The following is a 15,998-nucleotide window of genomic DNA, read 5'->3' as shown; positions in this document are numbered from 1 at the left end:
TCAGGGCTCAAGAGGAGCAAGGACGGGATAGAGTGGAACCACAGGTTGTGGCTGAGCCTGAGCCACCTATTGTGCGTAGATCTGGACATGTCACGCGACCTCCTGATAGGTTTGTTCCATCTATGAACTATGTCATGTTGACTGATTGCAATGAGCCTTCATGTTACAAGGAAGCAGTGCAAATGAAGGACTCCGGGAATTGGCAATTGGCCATGCAGTCAGAGATGACAGCTCTGCATAAAAACCAAACATGGAAGCTAGTTAAATTACCACGGGGCAAAAAGGCTCTACCCTGTAAATGGGTTTACAGGTATAAGATCACCGCTCATGATAGTCAGCCAAAGTACAAAGCAAGGCTTGTTGCCAAGGGCTTTAAGCAAGAACAAGGCATTGACTTTGATGAAGTCTTCTCTCCGGTGGTCAAGATGACTACATTGAGATGCTTTCTTGCATTGGTTGCCATATTAGATTTGGTGTTGCACCAAATGGATGTCAAGACAGCGTTCTTGCATGGTGATTTAGATGTGGAAATTTACATGCAGCAGCCAGAAGGGTTTGTTGAGAAAGGCAAGGAAGATTGGGTATGCCAGTTGTTAAAGAGTCTTTATGGCTTAAAACAATCACCGAGGGCATGGTACCATAAATTCCACAAGTTTATGCTTTCTCAAGGCTACAAACGTAGTGAGTTCGATCACTGTCTATATACAAAGAAGGCTAAGGATGGCAGTTGGCTGATCCTTATTTTGTATGTGGATGACATGTTGATTGCTGGCAAGCACTTGGAAGAAATTTCAGCTTTGAAGTCAAAGATGGAAAAATCGTTTGACATGAAAGACATGGGTGAGGCAAGTCATATACTTGGTATGCGCATTGAGAGAGACAGATCAAAGAAGTTGATTTGGTTATCTCAAACAGAGTATATTGACAAGGTTTTGCAACGTTTCAATATGGAGAAGGGAAAGGCATTGAGCGTTCCATTGCCACCATATGTGAAACTTAGCAAACAAGATTGTCCTGTGTCTGAGGAAGAACAGGCTGAAATGGATAAGATTCCATATGCGTCTGCAGTGGGTAGTTTGATGTATGCAATGATTGCTACTCGCCCAGACATTGCATTTGCAGTGGGAGTAGTAAGTCGATACATGTCAAACCCAGGCAAGAAACATTGGGAGGCAGTGAAAGGAATATTGAGATACCTGAAAGCTACAAAGAGTATGCGTATATGCTATGGGAGTCAGGAGCTAAGTGTAAAGGGTTTTACAGACTCAGATTATGCAGGTGACTTAGACAACCGAAGGTCTACGTCAGGGTATGTCTTTACATTGGCTGGTGGAGCAGTATCATGGCGTTCTAGATTACAAGATTGTGTTACTCAGTCTACTACAGAGGCTGAATATGTTGCAGCATCAGAGGCATGCAAAGAATCAATTTGGCTTAATCGACTAGTAACAGATTTGGGAATCAAAGAAGAGATGCCTGTGTTATATTGTGATAGTCAAAGTGCTATACAATTGGCTCGCAATCCAGTTTATCACTCAAAGACAAAGCATGTGGATGTGAAGTATCATTTCATCAGGGAAATGCTCGAGGATAAGCAACTTCAGCTTGTCAAAGTTCACACCACAGAAAATCCTGCTGATCTACTTACAAAAGGACTTCCCTCAGAGAGCTTTGCGCATTTTCGCAAGCAGTTAGGTGTAGGGTAGTACATCACTTCTCTACATCTCTTGTATATTAGCTTGTATAGTAGCTTCTCTCACACTTAAAGTACCACATTGGACTTTAAGTGGGAGGTTGTTGGGGTATAAAGCCCAAGGTGGTCCCCCAGGTAAGTGGGCGGGCCGCCAGGTATGTACACATATTCTTTTGTTAAAACCTAATAAGAACTCACTATGCTCTACACATTACAGTAGACCGAGTTCACCATATCGTCGTGCTCTTCTTCTCGCACTCTCTCTCGCGTCGTACTTCCGCTCGTACTCCTTCATCAAGGACTTTTATGATTTGTGAAATATTGTCAGTGGTGTATTTGGAAAATCAGAATACGGCATGCTTGCCACAGGATTTTGAATTAAAAGGTGTATTTTAGCTAGTCATGAAATAACGTTTCTCTCTCTAGCGCTCTCTCTCTAGTGCTCGTATGTCTTTATTTGGTTGCACACCAACAAAGGACATTTCAGACCCTCTCTCTTGAATATCTTTTTAATTAAGGCCACTACATTTCACACTTTCTCTTATTTATTATCATGGCTTCAAGGCTAACAGTGAAGATCGTTATTATTATTATTTATTTGAAGATATTATGGAGATTTTCTCTTAAAAGGTGAATGAGGGGAAGGAATGTCTCATGATTGCTCTTTTTGTGGATATAAACCCCAATGAACAGACCTGTGGCATTTTTGATGAATGCTCTTGCCTATAGGTGCCATTCTCATCCAGCATACAAGCTCCATGTGCTAATCCCTCGTATAGTATAAAAGAAGAGTGTTAGAGCTACGCATCTTGGAAGACCTGCTTGTTTTTACCTTGTTGTCTCGAAGATGGACTTTGAAATGATTGGTTTGAGCTCTTGCCTTGAGATCTTGTATTTGATTCTTGCTTTCTTGCTTTGAATAGTTATCTTGTGTGATTTAGATGTCGGTATTCTGAATGCTGAAAATAATCCTTAGTCTCATTTGCCCATTGCGTGTGAGGAAGAAGATAAAACAGCCTTCGTTAATAAGTCTTCAGTTGTAAGTGGCACTCTTGCAACACCGATATGTGATAGTCGCAAGGTGTCTCTTGTGAAGACCTTGAGTCCTAGAGGAAATCTTAGAAAGTGAGCTTTGTGAGAGGTACGTTTAAGACCTCTTGTAAGAGGGTTGTAGGCATACATCATGTGTGTTATATTAACCTAACACTTTGTGTGCTCCTTAGGAAAATCATGCAAGGGGAAAGAAGATAGTGTTTCTCACTCCACCAATGATCTTTGTTATGTCAAGCCCAGCAATGACCCTATTGCTGATACTTTCATCTCTCAACTTGCGCTTGCTCCCAAACCTATTGAACCCCTTTTTTGGTTCTCTTTCGAGGGCAAGGTTCTGGCCAAGTATGGTACATATAAAATTCGTGAAAGCAGTTACAGCAGGTTTCTGAAGGCTGATCTCATAGATAAAGAGTCCAAACACACCATCACTTTTGTGGTGCCAGAAACTTACATTTCTCAGTTTGTTGAGTTGTTTGAAGTAGACGACTTCTTGCGCATAGAGGGTGCTTTGGTGAGGAAAAAAGTGCGCAACGATGGAGGCACTTGCATGTGGGCAATGCATGCTGACGCTACAACTCTTGTAGTTAAGGTTGAACCTTTTGAATGCAAGCTTGTTCTCTTTCCTGAGCATAAAATTAAAGATTTGGTTGCTACCCATCCTCCCATACCAGTGGACTTTGTGCCCACTATAGCTTTCAATGTTGTGAAGATAGAAAGTGCTATGAGAACAGATGGTGGTAGTAGTGCTTGCCTTATCATTGCTGATGGTCCAAGATCGAGCGATAGGGCAAGTGTAAGAAGTTTACCGCTCTTTTTCCTTTTGATTTGCGGTGTTTTTAACAATACTTATTGATTGGGCTTCTTTGTTTGTAGCTTTTGTTTGTCCCATCAAGAAGGTTGGATTATCATCATATGTCAATACAATTAAAGAATCTGGTTTGTTTTGTTGCATCGCTCATAATGTGAATGTGTTCAAGCAATTGTCAAACACACTCTCAATTGTCGATGCAACTATCCTGTGTCCTCTCCCGGAGAAACTATCACTGCTTTTTGAAGACCATCTTATCAAGCAAGTTGCAAGCTTGGGTTTTGGGAAGAAGGTGTGTGGTTAATCCTAACAGCTTGTTTGTTGTTTGGAGTGTACCTCTTATTCAAAGCTCATTGTTCTTTTGTTTGAATAGGTCTTTGGTTCTTTTGAAGTGGTGAATGTAAACAGCTTAGGTTTAGAGTACATTTGCAATTATTGCAAAGGAAATAGAGTAAGCTGCCAAGCTTCTCTTCCGTTTTGCTTTGCATGTGACAAAGCTTCAGTTATTCTCAAGGTCCCCTCTTTGCAAGCTAAAATTACTATCCAAGATGGGAAAGCTACTAAAAAAAACACTGCACGAGAAGGTGGTTGATCAAGTCCTTGGTTTACAACACTCATTTTTTTATCTACATGAGAAAAATCTAGTTGAATTAAAGTCCTCTCTCATTACTCTCAAAAGGATTGGCATATTCACAATTGACAATCAGGGGCATGTGATCGATTTCAAACGCACTTGAGACTTTCTAAGCCTTGAAGAAGTTGTAGACACCTCTTTTGTATATCTCTCACTTTTTGAGTGATGCGAATGTATTCTGTTTTGAGAATCCTTGCACAACTTTGATTTGAGTTTGTGTTTTTTCCATACCTCGTAACCATAATGGACTTCGATTGTAACTCTTTTTATGCAAGCAATGTGCGCTTAAATATAGATCTGCACTTTCACTCTCTATTGCCTAAGAATCGAGATGTTTTGTGTGCCTTTGTTTTCATGCTTAGACATGATTTGGTGATTGATATTTTGCTTGATAAAATTGTTGAACTTATCCTTGCGGATATTTGAATGCAAGTCCCTAAAACTATAGATTTTTTGAAGCTTTGGGATATGGACTTGTTGCTACTCATTAATAGCCTTGAGACATTTAAACAACAATTGAAATCTCTTTTTGTTACGCATTGTACATCAAAACTCTTGAGCATGCACTTGATATCGCTCGTGTGTCGTATCCATAGATCTTTTTGCAAAGTCTATGTGTTTGAAGGTCTTTGTTTCAAGAAGATTGAAAATTTTGGTCTAGTGAATGAACCTTCGTCATCTACAAACAATGTCTTGCTTTTAATTGATGTTGGAATTAGGGTTGCAGAGAAACACACAGCTTGGAGAAGATGAAGGAAGCTCAAGGCACACAATAGAGAGTGTGTAACTTAGTGTGCAATGGAAAGATAGATAGCCCTAGAGTGATGGGCGTATATACAATGCACGGGGGAAAAAACCTCCTAAAGAGGGAAAAAATGCCCCGGCGGTCCTAGTGTGTTCACACACATCACTACCACATGTATATGGTAACAAATCCCCCCTGGAGTGATGCGGTCAACGAGAGCTGGCACATGAGTAAAGGGAAGTGCCATGCCCTGAGGACAGGATCAGTCCACAAAGGGGAGTAAGCCCAAAGCTTTGCGGAAAGCTTCAAGCTTCTCACGAGACAATGCCTTTGTGAAAAGATCTGCAAGGTTGTCCTGTGTTGGCACATAAGCCAAGCTGATCTCTCCTGCTGAGAGCCTCTCCCTGACATAGTGGTAATGCACCTCAATGTGCTTTGTGCGAGCATGAAAAATTGGGTTTCTCGCAACTGCCAATGCGCTCTGACTGTTAGTGTAGATAGTGTTGGCAGTGTCCTGTCCAACACCCAAATCAGCCATAAGGCGTCTGAGCCATACACACTCAACCGTAGCTGTGAAGACTGCCCTGTACTCAACCTCACAACTCGAAGTGGCCACAGTAGGTTGCTTCTTGCTCAACCATGATATACATGAACTGCCAAGCATGAAACAAAAACCATTTGAGGACACTCGCGTGTCAAAACAACCAGCCCAATCTGAGTCCGAAAAAGCATGTAAGTCTGGCGGCAATGATCCCCCCTTGGGATAAAACAAGCCAAGATGTAAAGTGTCACTAAGGTAGCGGAAAATCCTCTTGACAGCCTGCCAATGCTTAGACCCTGGGCTATGCATAAATCTGCTGACCTGTGAGACTGCAAACTGAATATTTGGCCTCGTGTTGCATACATAAATGAGGCAGCCAACAACAGTTTGGTAAAGAGTGACATCAGCAGGATCGCCAGCATCATGTAGACTCAACTTCAAACCTGTTTCCATGGGAGTGGCAATAGGTTTGCATTCCTCAAGTCCAAACTTACATAGCAATGTCTCTATGTAACTTTTCTGACACAATGCAATACCACCATCACACTGCTTAAACTGTATACCCAAGTAATGATGCAACAACCCCAAATCTTTCATCTTGAAAGTAGCATTCAAATCAGCCTTAAATTCAGCAATATGTCTCTCATTTGGTCCAGTGATCAACAAATCATCAACATAAAGAACCACAATGAGAAGTACATCACCCTCACGCTTTACATACAATGTGCTTTCTGTTGGACTGTTACGAAAGCCTTGTTTGACCAAATGAGTGTCAGCTTTCCCATACCAAGCACGAGGAGATTGCTTCAACCCATACAAAGCCTTGTTACATTTGCACACTTTGTCCTCTTGTGCTTTTATGACAAAACCGTGAGGCTGCGTTACATAAACTTCCTCAAATATGTCACCATTCAAGAAAGCAGTAACAATGTCTGATTGATGTACATCCCAACCAAAATGAGCTGCCAATGCACATAGAAAACGCACAGTAGTCATATGACAAGTGGGAGCAAAAGTCTCTTCATAATCTATGCCTTTTTGCTGTGCATAACCCTTTGCAACAAGTCGAGCCTTATGGCGATCAATCTCACCATCCGGCTTGCGTTTCAACTTGTAAACCCACTTCGTACCAATGGCCTTTTTGCCAGGAGGAAAATCACATAAAGTCCATGTGTCATTCTCTATAAGTGCATCATATTCTAATTGCATGGCAGCCATCCAATTTTCTGAATTTTGTGCTTCATCAAAAGTCAGAGGCTCCTCAACATCATGTAAGCTAGACACAGCCAAAGCATAACAATCTGATGCATAAGATGCATGGCAAGATCCTGAACGAGTACAACTAGACAAAGGTGCATCCAATTTACTGTCACGCAAAGTGTGCACCAGCCATTTTGGCATACCTCTAGCCTACTCATTTTCAGCCCTTTCCTTATCAAGTACATCATGTACATATGCATCAGTAATAGGCTGATCTAGAACATTTTCAGAAACCCCCATAGGCTGTACATTTGCCTCATTGGAACTTACATTCGTATTTCCACCACTGAAAAGAGGCAACAAAGTGTCATAAATGTCCTGTGAGCTTACATTACTATCTCTAGTACATGACAGCAAGGGCTGAATAGAATCTTCCACAAACACTACATCCTGTGAAACCAGAATACGTTTTGTTTGCGGATGATACAACCTGTAACCTTTGCTTTCAGCACTATAACCAACAAAAATACATTTGACAGCCTTATCATCCAATTTTGTGCGCTGCACTTGTGGCACCAAAGCATATGCCAAAACACGCATGTGCTCAATAGAAGGTTTTCTATCATGCCATGCTTCATATGGAGTAATAGACTGCAAAGATTTCGTAGGACACCTGTTAAGTACATAAGTGGAACACATGATGGCCTCAAGCCAAAAAGAATGTGGTAAAGCTTGACTTTTGACCATACATCGTGCCATTTCTGTCAGTGACCTGTTTTTCCTCTCAGCAACACCATTTTGCTGACGCGTATAAGGCACTGTACATTGGTGTTTTATCCCACGACTAGCCAGAAATGCATTAAACTCATGAGACATATACTCCCCCCCTCGATCAAAACAGAGGGTACCCATAGTACATTTCGAGACATTTTCAGCCATAGCCAGAAATTGTTTGAAGCACATAAAAACTTCGGACTTCGCTTTAAGCGGAAATACCCATGCATGCCTGGAGTAATCATCAATGAACGTCACGAAGTACAGGTAATTGCCCAAGGACGGAGTTTGCATGGGCCCACAAACATCACTATGCACAAGTTGCAACCTGCATGTGGCCCGAACTGAACCATCCTTTGGAAATTTAGAACGCTGCATCTTACCCAAAATACAGCCTTCACAAACATGTTTGACAGGTGCTTCAAGAGGCGGCAAAGAAGCAACCATATCAGATTTCTGCAAACGCAGCAAACTGGCAAAATTCAGATGACCAAAACGTGCATGCCAAAGTTTTGCATATGAAATAGCCCTTGAATCTGCAATAGCATTTGCAAAATTTTGTCCACACTTGTCATACAAAGTGAGCTTATACAGCCCACGGCACAAAAGGCCAGATGCAACAATTTTATCGCCAAAACTGAGATCATGAACTGTACATCTGTCATCCACAAATTTGACTACAAGTCCAAGTCTAGCAAGTGTGGATACAGACAAGAGATTTTTCTTGATCCCAGGTACATAAAGTGCATCAACAAGTGTGAAGGAACTGCCATTAGCAGCAGTGAGCACAATCTTTCCAACTCCCTGAACTGGATAAGAGGCGTTGTTGGCACAAGTGACTGAATTCCCATGAGGGACTGACTCAAGAGAGGTAAACAATTCACGATGTGAGGTAATGTGCTTTGTAGCACCACTGTTGAAATACCACACATGTGAATCTGCAGCAACTAACAAGCATGCATCATGGACAGCAGGATTGTAAGTGCACTCTGCGCTAAAAGCCCATTCTGCATTAACATCAACACAGTCTCCTTTCATAGAAGACTCAACAATGGCTGCATTTGTAGTGGAACCAGCATTTGCAGTGGAACCACCCTCTTTCTTCTTAGCCTCTTTGGCCTTCAACTTGAGACACGACTTGATCAAGTGATCATTGGCTTTACAATAATGGCAACGCATCTTCTTTTTTCCCTTATCACCAGAATTTCCAGAAGAAGTGCCGCCAGCAGAAGCATTAGGAACATAAGTTTTGCCACTCGCAGCAGAACCATAAGAAGTGGCTGCATTGCTGTTACCACCCTTTCTTTGAGAAGCAATAAAAGCCTGTTCAACTGCACGCTGTCTAGTCCTGTTTTTTCTGGAAAGTGACTCTTGCAACAGCAATGTGCATAATGCATCAAACTTGACAACTTCAGGATTTCCTTGGGTCATCAGTCTCCAAGTACTAGCAAAAGTCTGGTAGGAATCTGGTAAGGCATCAAGGACAGTTTGCACAAGGGAACTGTCTGAAATGACTTCACCTGCAGAAATAAGCTGCTCATTGATATCCTTGACACTAGCAAGGAAAGTGTCTATATCATCTTCCTCATGCATAATCTTCGACTCCAGCTCTTTACGCAGCAAAGCAATTTTAGCCTCATTGCGGCTTGCATAAAGACCTGCTAAAATATCCCAAGCCTGTTTTGCAGATTTTGTTGAACGGATGTGAGGAACAATGGTGCGCTTCACAGACAATGCAATCAATGCATGAGCCTGCGCATCCTTAACATCCCAACGAGCTTGTTCTGCCGTAGGCAAAACAACTCTAACAGCTGCGATCCTTGCAGCAAGACCTGCAACATCCTCAACATCGCCTACATCCTCAGAACCAGGACATACATTAATGCCCTGCACAATATTCCAGACACCCTTTGACACAAGAACATGTTGCATCATATAAGCCCACATAGGGTAGTTGTCCCCATCCAACCTGTCCTCAGCAGCAAACATCTTGAACACATCTGTGTTGTTGTTGTCAGCCATGGTAAATGCTGCACCTGATGTGAAAACTGCCCAAAAATAGGAGAAACGGAGCGGGAACAACCTGTGCTATATAGCACAAACCGTAGAAGACTATAAGGCACCTGTTATGTAGAAAACGGCACTGACAGAAATTTTGCACAAAATGACGAAATAGCCTGTGCAGTACTGCCTGTAGTGGAAATGGAGGCCAAAATGAGCCCAAATCAAAATATTTGTCGACCTGCGAATGCTTGCCAAAGCTCACTGAAATCGGAGAAAGTGAGCAGGCGTGTGCTGGAGCAGCTGGCGACTAAGTCCAGGAGGACGTGACCTGCTCTGATACCAATTGTTGGAATTAGGGTTGCAGAGAAACACACACAGCTTGGAGAAGACGAAGGAAGCTCAAGGCACACAATAGAGAGTGTGTAACTTAGTGTGCAATGGAAAGATAGATAGCCCTAGAGTGATGGGCGTATATACAATGCACGGGGGAAAAAACCTCCTAAAGAGGGAAAAAATGCCCCGGTGGTCCTAGTGTGTTCACACACATCACTACCACATGTATATGGTAACAATTGACACGCAAGAGGGTTTTTATTGTTTCCCGCACTCTTCTCATTGCAGTAAAAGTAAAAGATGTGTATGGACAAAGGAATCCTTGGAAGTTCTTAGATCTTTGATACGTAGTTGCCCGGCCTTTGCTACGAATCAAATAGTTTCCCAGTTTCTTTCAATGGTGCTTGTCTCATACAGTCCCAAACAAGTGCAAAATAAAGTGTACAAGGTGTGGCGTGAGATGCATAGTCATTCGGGAGAAAATGCGGTGCGAAAGAAGTGAAGCAAACCAACTTTCATAGACGTAGTCTTGGATACTCCATCCTTTCCTTGTGCTTCTTATGGAACTCTTCTTTTCCAAAAAACTTTGAAAGCTATCAATAATGTAGAATTTCTGCTTTTAAAAACATTGAAATCTTTGCCCTCACACCTTGAGAAAAACCTTTGCGCGTATGCCGAGCATGCAAGAAATCATTAAAGTTGCAACAAAAACCACTCTTTTGCATGTGTGAAGATATGCTCTTTAGCACCAAGCTTTTGATTGTTCAAGGATTGACTGCTATTGAAAGGCGTTTAGTCTCCCTTCGTATACCTTTCGCTCAAATTCGACAGCTGAATTATGAAGGTCAATATGGGTTGCGTGGTGGAAGCATAGTCAATGTAATGGCTAATTTATCAAGAATGCAAACTATTTTTCCCCGTTTTATGAGCGATGCGGCTAGAATCCTCGTTGAGATCAAGCGTAAACTAGAGTACGATCATGCTTATATTAGTGGTGTTGTTCGGCCTATCATGGTTTTTCGTGCACTTGTTGAACTCTTGAGCTCTCCATTGTACATCAAACACAATGTGAGAGTCAACGAGCCTTGGTCTTCAACATTTGTGCTAGTGCTTGATGTTGTTCTTTCTCCCGCATCTAGTGATTGTGAAGACCTTGTAAATGAATCAGATACAATTGTCCACGTTGTGTACACTTCTCAACAAGTTGTGGACCATGCAACCAACTCTAAAAGCATTGCACCTTGTGAAGGCTTCACTCCTCTTAGCATCTTTGATAATGAGTATTGTGAGGAGTTATAATTTCCTGCCTTGTTTTTTGGACAAAAGAGAAAATACCAAACACTGGCTAAACAGAAATACTAGAAGGTTGCACAGTGGGAGCTAAAGAATGGTGACAGGCGTTTTGTGGCTGACTTGGAAACCCTATTTTTTAAGAAGATGAAAATAATTATCGGAAAGGTTTTGTGCTCTATCTGGGTAAGACTTCGGAAAGGAAAGCTTCAAGACAAGGAGCTTCAAGCTAGAGATGTGCAAACAAGCACTAATATTGAGCAAATACTTGCATCAAATTTTGGCTTTCATGATTTTCAAACATTGCACACCTTTGTCAACTACAAGCGTAGGCTAAAGCAAATTTTGTTTTCTATGATTCGACAATTGGGACAGCCTACTTTTTTTGTCACGTTCTCTTGCGTTGAACAAAGATGGAAACCCTTAAGTGATTGTTTGATAGCATTGAACCCACATGTCACAGAAGATGGAAGTCCAAATCGGGTAGCATTTATTCGTTCACTTGTGTGAGCAAACCCTGTGAGAGCACAACAAGATACTATATGCATCCGGCGGAATGTCTCTCTCCTCGGTGAGTTAGATGACCACTTTTTCGTCACAGGGTTTCAACATAGGGGTAGTCAACATAACCACGGGTCGCTTTGGATAAAAAATTCACCAGTTTTTGGAATTGCACCAGATGAAGAAATCTTGGCTTTCATAGATACTTACATAACAACAAACAAGGATCTTTTAGATGAAAACCTAAAACCAGTGCAGATTCACTCTCATCGCAAAACATGCAAGAAAAACAAGACATCATGTCACTTCGGTTTTCCTCGTCCGCCTTCATCACAAACTATAATCATGTTCCCAGTGATGACAAGTAGCTCGAGGAAGAAAATGCTAGCAACAAATAAAAAACACATCGACGAGCAGTTGCTTTTGCTGGGAAATAATTCTAGCCTCTCTTTTGATGCTTTGTTGCATGTCTTGTCAATGGATAATGACCTCTACATAGAATCGCTCTCGATTGTAGCAATGACAGAACCAACTCTGTTATTAAAGAGAGAACCAAAAGACATTTACACTAATAACTTTAACAAATCCTTGTGTTTTTTGTGGGATGGGAGCATTGATATCCAATTCATATTCAATGGCCATGGTGCAACTTCATATTGCACATCTTACATGACGAAGAATGACTCCTCCTTGAGCAAGGCAATCAAACAAATAATTGAAAACTTAAAAAAAAAAAAATTGTGCACAATGGAGCGGCTAAAGAAAATAAAAAATGCTTTGATCAATGCACAAGAAATCATGTCCCAACAAGCTGCATACATAGCACTTTCTTTGCCTCTCCATAGTGCAAGCCGCCAATTTGTGTTCATCAATGCAGATTTCCCAAACTAGAGAACTTTGTTGTTGAAAAGAAGAGGTATGCTAGACCATCTGGATCCTAACGATACCGATATTTTCTTTGATGACCTTGTGACAAAATATACACGTCGTCCTACTAACTCTTGGAAGGCCTTTGTATCACTTGCCAATCCCGCACCACATTGCTTATGTAGGGTCCTCCCCTGAAGCACACTCTTTGTGCTATCATTCCATTTTGTTCTCTTCCATTGTACCCCACATCAAATTATGTAGCACCATCCTCGGAAACACACTCTTTTTGCTATCCTTTCATTCTACACTTTTCCAATTTTTAAAAGGCTTCTATTTCATACCCACCAACTTGTGATGATCTCTCTCGATCCAACACTTTAAGTTCAAGGCAGTTCTGATTTCATCACTTGTTTTTTCACCATCAGCACAGGGAAGGTAGTAGGGAGAAACTTTACACATCATGTATTTACAACTGTACATTGATGTACATTACACCTCGAGGGACAACCGTGGGAACCCCTCCACCCCCCACCCCATAGGGGAGGAGAATGCACCCAAGAGAATGTTGTACATTGCTGAAAGGCCTTGATAGGGTGCACACATCCATTACGGAGGACTCAATTCCAGCATGCGTGGCCAAGGAGTTACCTAAAGAGCCGTTGCGGGGGGGGGAGTTGGAGAGAGAGAGAGAGAGAGAGAGAGAGAGAGAGAGAGAGAGAGAGAGAGAGAGAGAGAGAGAGAGAGAGAGAGAGAGAGAGAGAGAGAGAGAGAGAGAGAGAGAGAGAGAGAGAGAGAGAGAGAGAGAGAGAGAGAGAGAGAGAGAGAAAGAGAGAGAGAGAGAGAGAGATAGAGTTTCTTTTGAGTTTAAGTTTGCAAGAGGGATGATGGCTTGCTATTGAGCTCCTTATCCTGTGTGTTCGTATCGCCCTCTACTTCATGCGATCAACTGGTGAGCTGGGGTTTTCGGGCGATTTTAAGAGAGAAACTGCGGTAGGACTAGGGACACATTATGGATGCGTCTCCACAGATCAAGTGGATGAATTTCCTCGAAGATAATCTTCTCTACAAAGCTCCGCATCCTAATGCCTTCTTCTGGTGGGGTCTTAACGAGCAAGCTGACATCAGTGTTGACAATAGCTGTTGTGCAGCCAACGTTGATGATCACAAAAAAGTAGGATCAAAGAAGAGAGTACAAGATGACCATGGTGGAGGGACCTCTAGCAAGGCATGTCGCAAAAAGATGCACCGTGATGATAGGTTTTTGGAGTTGAGCACCCTTCTAGAGCCAGGGAGAACTCCCAAAACTGACAAGAAAGTGATTCTTTCGAATGCACTTCGTACACTAAATCAACTAAAGGTTGAAGCTCAGTAGTTGAATGAGTCGAACGAAAAGCTTCAAGAATCTAGTAAAAAATTGAATTCAGAAAAAGGCGAGCTTCGAGATGAGAAGCAAAGGTTAGAGGCAGAGAAAGAGAGGCTGAACCTTAACCAAGAAATATGTCGAGCACCTTAACCAACAATTCCCTCTCGGACATCCCACACAACATCATATGCATGCAACTATACTTGTTTAATCCTACAATGGTAAGCCCTTTTCAAACATGCCACATGGCTTTAACAAAAATCGTCGAGCAATTTTTAGCAGCACGAGCGCCATCGACGTGCATGCAAGACGACCTATCCTGTGGGAGGTGAACATGCAACAAGTGGCCTAGGGGGAGTGAAATATAGATTTGAGAGAGTGTGCGGGGATCAGAAGATAAACCATTCACATCCCAAATCCTAGAGAGAAAAAGATCATGAGGGCATGTATGGGTTTTAAACTAGCGGAAGCTGCCCAGGTGGATGGCTTAGATAGGGGTGCACTACTTGGCGAGCAAGAGCGAGGCAAGTGGACCAAATAATATCAAACTTGGAGTAGCAATGCATGCTAGAGACTCTTTCTTTTTGGAGGTTAGTCTCCTCCAATAGATGCAAATAGCATTTTTGAAAATGTTACTATCTAAGATAGTGTGCCTACTATTGAAATGTGAGCAGTCCTTCCCAAGGGCATAGACTCCATGCACACGAAACCATTAACAATTTGTGTTCCCTGCATGTAAAATAGATATATAAGTTGTAGTAGCCTTGAGTACAATGGACAAATAGCCCATCTTGACTGGACACTTTGTGTCCTATACCATGAGCAAGCTGGTGTGACTATAGCATGCACCCATTGTGCAAAAATGCATGCAAGGAAAGTCTTTCGCACAACGCCCATGCGTGCAAAGGCTCTATGGGTATTTGAAGTCGGGGTGAGGAGATAAGGGGGATTAAAGGAGCAGTGCACTCAACGTAGAGAGAGAGAGAGAGAGAGAGAGAGAGAGAGAGAGAGAGAGAGAGAGAGAGAGAGAGAGAGAGAGAGAGAGAGAGAGAGAGAGATGCTAGCTCTGGTACAGCTCCCTTCTTATTTCCTTTAATGGACCACACAAAGTACATGCAGGAAACACAAATCATTAATGGTTTAGTGTGCGTGGAGTCTATGCCCTTGGGAAAGACTTCTTAGGTTTCAATGGTAGGCACACTATCTTAGATAGTAATGTTTTCAAAAATGCTATTTGCATCCATTAGAGGAGAGTTAACCTCCAAAAACAAAGGGGCTCTGGCATGCATGGCTGCTCCAAGTCTGCTATTATTTGGTCCACCTTGTCTCGCTCTTGCTCTCCAAGCAGCACACCCATGTCTAAGCCATCCACCTGGGAGACTTCCAGCACTTAAAAACTCGTAAATGCTCAATCTAAACACCCAAAAACGAACAAGGTGTCACGCATTGAGCATGAGGTAGTGGTAGTTACAAGTGACAATAGTGCATCCACCAGCTCTTGGGCATTGTTGTGCCTTTCTAACACAACGACGTTGTTGCTCCCAAGATTCACTGCAGCATATCCTTGCAAGTTTCTCCATACCTTTGGGCGCCTCCAATTGTTCCCATCACATGCGAGAGAGAGAGAGAGAGAGAGAGAGAGAGAGAGAGAGAGAGAGAGAGAGAGAGAGAGAGAGAGAGAGAGAGAGAGAGAGAGAGAGAGAGAGAGAGAGAGAGAGAGGTGAGGGTGGTGAGGGATGAAAACAAGGGAGAGATGGAGAGAATGTGATGTGTGTCGTGGGAATATATATCAAGATAAAGACACACATACATATACAAATACACACACACGCACGCATATATACATACTTGCATGCATACATAGAGACATTCTAAAGCAAGAATGGAGAAATGAGAGATATAGTGCAAGTGCTTGTATGTGTGCTTATGAGTGAGCTTGAAAATTGTATAGGATTGGTCATTCAAAGCCGTTGGTAAGAGTGAGCGAAACTCGCCGTAGGCGGGTTGCGCGAGCTCGTGCATTGGAATTGGATTGACGACTAGGGTAGATTTTCCTTAGGTCCACCACTAAATTGGACCGTAGCTTGCCGCTTCTACATCGTGCAGTCATCGCTTTGAATGGGAAGTCTCGGCCCTCCCCTTGCCGTTTGCTTCGGTTGGAGGCAGTGGGAAGGGTTTGAAGAGCATGC

General features: G+C 42.3%; 1 pseudogene; it reads left to right on the top strand.

Moving 5' to 3' along the window:
• The first annotated feature begins 13,455 nt into the window (after positions 1-13,455).
• LOC147459036 (transcription factor ILR3-like) lies at positions 13,456-13,959 on the top strand (annotated as a pseudogene).
• The last annotated feature ends 2,039 nt before the right edge of the window (positions 13,960-15,998 follow it).

This window comes from Adiantum capillus-veneris, chromosome 4, assembly GCF_014529385.1.
Source record: "Adiantum capillus-veneris isolate H3 chromosome 4, ASM1452938v2, whole genome shotgun sequence".
NCBI classification, from domain to species: domain Eukaryota; kingdom Viridiplantae; phylum Streptophyta; class Polypodiopsida; order Polypodiales; family Pteridaceae; genus Adiantum; species Adiantum capillus-veneris.
Note: the sequence above shows the minus strand (reverse complement) of the source record. Positions and strands in the feature narration are given on the sequence as shown.